Below are 4,300 nucleotides of genomic sequence, written 5' to 3'. Positions count from 1 at the left end.
AGGTGAAGATGAGTCCCTGAATATTATGGGAGGAGTAAAAGGTGAGAGGAGCATGTCTAGTGACTTTAGGTGCCTCTAAGAGTATCAGGTCTAAGGCTGGAGAGATAGCTCAGTAGAATAAGCACTTGCCTGGCAAGCGCAAGGTCCTGAGCTCAATCCCCAGTACCGCCAAAAAAAAAAGCATCAGGTCTACCAGCACAGACACAGGGGGCAGGAAGGGGAACCAGTCCAAGATAGCAGGGTCAAGCTGTTTGGACAGGAACATAATGGGGCATGGGCTTGGACCCTGTGATAGAACTTCTGCTGCACATCCCCCATATTTGGTTGTATGAAGACTAAAAGGTTTGGGACAGAGAAATAGCTCAGTGGAATAAGTGTTTGACTGGCAAGCACAAGGTCCTGAGTTTGATCCTTGGTACCACCAAAAAAAAAAAAAAAAGACTGAAGGGTTGGTGGCCATTTTGGAGTCCATCCACAAGGTGGTTGCCCAAGTGGCATCTCTCATCCTGTTTGCAGGCACCAAAGCTGGTTGCACCAATGTCTGGCCTACAAGGTGGCCAAACTGACAAGATGTGGCGGCTCCACTATATGGCCAAGGATAGCACCTACATTTTTGAAGGGGCTACCCAGACAGAACCAGACAGGGAAACTGCAGGCCCAAATTGTGGCCATCACAGGGATCGCTTTTGGCGGTCAGCGAATCCTCCTTAGATTCCGGCCTTCGTGCCTTGATCTCAGCAATGGGGAAACTGTCTTGGGCGACCTGCCCATCCACTCAGGCAACATGCTGATTGCTTAAGAAGACCAAACCAGACCCAGAAGTTCACCTGCATTTACAAACCATGGTACTCCCACTTACATCAGGGAACCTTTGCCTGTGTTTACCAGAACCAGAACTGCAGTCCCAGCAGACAGTGCTTGCCTCCTTATGAGTGTACTGTGTCATTGAAAGAGTCTTGAAACCAGCTTGGGCCCCAGAGATGACACACCTCATAGTGTTGCAGGCAGCCTGAGTTAGATAGAAATCTTATAGGCAGTAGGACAGGGTCAGGTCCTCGAAGGAGATGACAAAGACCAGACACCTTACAACTGTGGGAGGGACGGATGCTCCTGCTATGAGCTAGACCTAAAGATCAAACAAATGCTAACCTCCCTAAAGACTGGCATCCAGGATTGATCATTACCCAGGAAGAATCATTATCTGAAGGCTACCAAATAAGGTCCTGTTTTACATTCATGCCTGCTTGCTATGTGACTCGCTACCCCATTTGGCCCTGGACCGAATCAATTTTACCTGAGCAATGATGCATATAATCCCATTGGGCTTGTCCCACCCCTCATCCCTTTGTTTCTACCTCAGCCTCACATGGTTTTGCCCTATAAAAATAACCTAAAAGAGACAGCCTTCTGGGCAACCTGCTTGGGCCCCCCTTCTGTCCCTCTCTGACAGAAGCTTTCCTTTCCAATGAAGTTTTACCCTGAACCTGTGTTTGTTCCTAAAATTCATTCTTTGGTTTTAGAGAACACAAACTCATCCAGGTCAGGTCAGGAATTTCACTTCCCTATATCAATAGCACAAATTGTAACAAGTGATCCAGACTTCTATAGTAAGGCAATACTGGGCAAAACAAACCAGGAGTACTGTGACTGGATCGAAAGGAATGATACTTAGGGGGAGAGCAACTGAGATATCAATTTTGTGTAGGTTTTATTAATGAGAAATACATGTAGTAGACACACAGACTTTAAGAACTGATTAAAAAAAAAAAGAACTGATCATTTTTGGGAAGATACAGGATATTCCAGAAGTGTTCTGTTTATTTATGGTGGCATCCACCATGACCCACTTCTGTGTAACTTTCCTGATCTTGATACCCCACCTCTGACCATTTTCTCCTCTAATGATGATATTGCTCTTGTACAAGCCCTGGCATCAGCAGATGAAGCTAGAAAAGACAGTTTCCTGATGTAAACCGCTTCACCCTAGATACATGGTATGCCAGAAGGGATTGACTAGACAAGCAGAAGCAAGAGAGCGTGCCAAGGAGACAGGCCACACCAGCTTCAGAGAAGTGTGAGCTATGCATGCTGAGGATGAAGCCTACTACCTCACAGATCCAGAAGGCTCTGCGTTTTCCAACAAGCTATTTGTGACCCTAAAATGCGAGCGACATAATGCTTCAACCATTCTTTTAACTTAAACCACTAAAACATAGAAATTTATTGTTAAGATTAAAATTAGTGTGCAAGTTCACAAAGTATTTTTTAAAAAAATATTAAGGGGCCACAGAGATGGCTCAGTAGAATAAGCACTTGCCCTGAGTTCAACGCCCGGTTCCAGAAAAAAAAAAAACAAACAAAAAAAACCTGAAAGGGCTGGGGAAATAGCTCAGTGGCATAAGCATCTGCTTGGCAAGTGTAAGGTCCTGAGTTTGATCCCTTGTACCACAGAAAACAAAAAGCAAAGAAACAAATTTTAAAAAGATTGAAAATAGGGGCCAGGGAGATAGCTCAGTAGAATAAGTGCTTGCCTGGCAAGTGCAGGGTCCTGAGTTCAATCCTTGGTACTGCAAAAAAGAAAAAAAAAAAAAAGATTGAAGGATTGCATAAGATCTGGAAGGGCTAGGGAAGAGGCTGTTTTTAGGGTTTCTTTTAAGGTCTGAAAGAACAAATGAGAAAAGGTCTTGTGATCTAAAAACTCAACAGGATCTCTTTTGTAGAGAGCATAAGTGAGATAGGCAATTTCAGGAACCCAGAGGTAAGGATTTGTGGAGAATGACATCCTGATAGATAATAGATCAGAGATTTGAGTTTTAGAGGAAGAGAGACACTATCCCTTGTAATCTAGATGCTGCAGTAGTAAGAATGTCTTTGTGAGATGACTTGAAAGAGGGGCTACAAAGGAAGCAGTATAAGATGAGAGGAGGGGACATGGAAAGAAAATAGGGGGGCCAGGGCTATAGTTCAGTGGCATAAGCACCTGCCTGGCAAGCACAAGGTCCTGAGTTCAATCCCTGGTACTGAGGGAAAGAGAAATAAAAAAGCAAAGTGACAGGGGATTTACAAAAAGAAACAAACAAAAAACAAAGATGAAAGACAAGAAAAGAGAAAATCAATCATGCACAACCATCTGACTCAAGTAGTGGGGGCCTGTTCCAGAAGCACTGGGGCAAGACAATCCAGCTGGGCCTGGTCATTGTCTGGACCTGCCCAGGAGATGGCGAATAGAGGCTGTGAGCTGGGGTGCAAGGGAATAGTGAAAAGAGCATCTATTAAACTTAGGACAATGTAATGAGTGGTAGATGTACGACAGAGAAAATAGGGTGTAGGGTTTAGACACTGCAAGGTATATAGGAAGGATAACCTGATTGAGAGCACAGAGATCTTGTACCAGCCTTTAAGAGTCACCTGCCTTTTGTATGAGGCGAATAGGGGTATTACAAGGGGAGTTAACAGGGATTAAGAGACTGTGTCACAGTAGGTGAGAAATAATATGCTGTAGGCCCATTAAGTTGGGTGAGAAATGAGATATTGTTATGGGGTTAGAGGTAGTTAGACTTGAGAGGTATATTAATTAGTTGCTGGAATGAAGACAGGGATGGGGTAGAAGTGTGCCAGATTCTGGGATTGAGATGGGAAATGATGGGAGTCTGCAGGGCGAGGGGTGAGGTGTGCAGGGAAGAAGTCATTAGGGTAGCTATAAGGGATGGGTTGTGAACCAGGTATGGTCAGAGTAGCTGATGACTTGGTTAATTAAGATGCCTTGCTCTGAGTCAGGTAGGGATGACTAAACATGAAGGTGGGCAAAGATACTGAACTAACTGGCACCCGCTTGGGGGAGTTATTAAGGGTCTGGAGTACTTATTGTCAAGCCCACAACATAACTGGGGCAAGAAGGTTGGTCCTCGGAAGAAGGCAAAGTGGAGTGACAAGTGCCTGGACTGACTAAAAATGAGATGGACTTAACCTACACTGTAAGAGATACCCAGAGCTCAGTGTTTGAAATGTTGCAGGGAACCTCTGCTGCTTTCAGCCCTAGTCAGTTTTCAGTGGCCAGAAGAAGGCCTGGGAAGGAGCCAGTCACAATGGTCCTGGCTGTTAACATCGGGTAATCTAACTTCCAGTGAGGATGCTCACAAAGAGGGATGTGACTTAGGGGAAACCCCAGGCTGTGGGCATTCCCTAGACCAAAGGCCATTCTGGCAGCATTTGAAACACAGCCCTGGAGGGCCTTTGGGCAGGAAGGCCTTGGAAATGACTTTAGCTTTTGGCTGGGTGTCTGGTCCAGCCTGAGGCTTTG

General features: G+C 45.2%; 1 pseudogene; it reads left to right on the top strand.

Annotated features, from left to right (window-relative positions):
* Positions 1–558: 558 nt before the first annotated feature.
* Positions 559–2,078, top strand: LOC101574779 (annotated as a pseudogene).
* The last annotated feature ends 2,222 nt before the right edge of the window (positions 2,079–4,300 follow it).

Source organism: Octodon degus, unplaced genomic scaffold (assembly GCF_000260255.1).
Source record: "Octodon degus isolate 3935 unplaced genomic scaffold, OctDeg1.0 scaffold00355, whole genome shotgun sequence".
Taxonomy (NCBI): domain Eukaryota; kingdom Metazoa; phylum Chordata; class Mammalia; order Rodentia; family Octodontidae; genus Octodon; species Octodon degus.
Note: the sequence above shows the minus strand (reverse complement) of the source record. Positions and strands in the feature narration are given on the sequence as shown.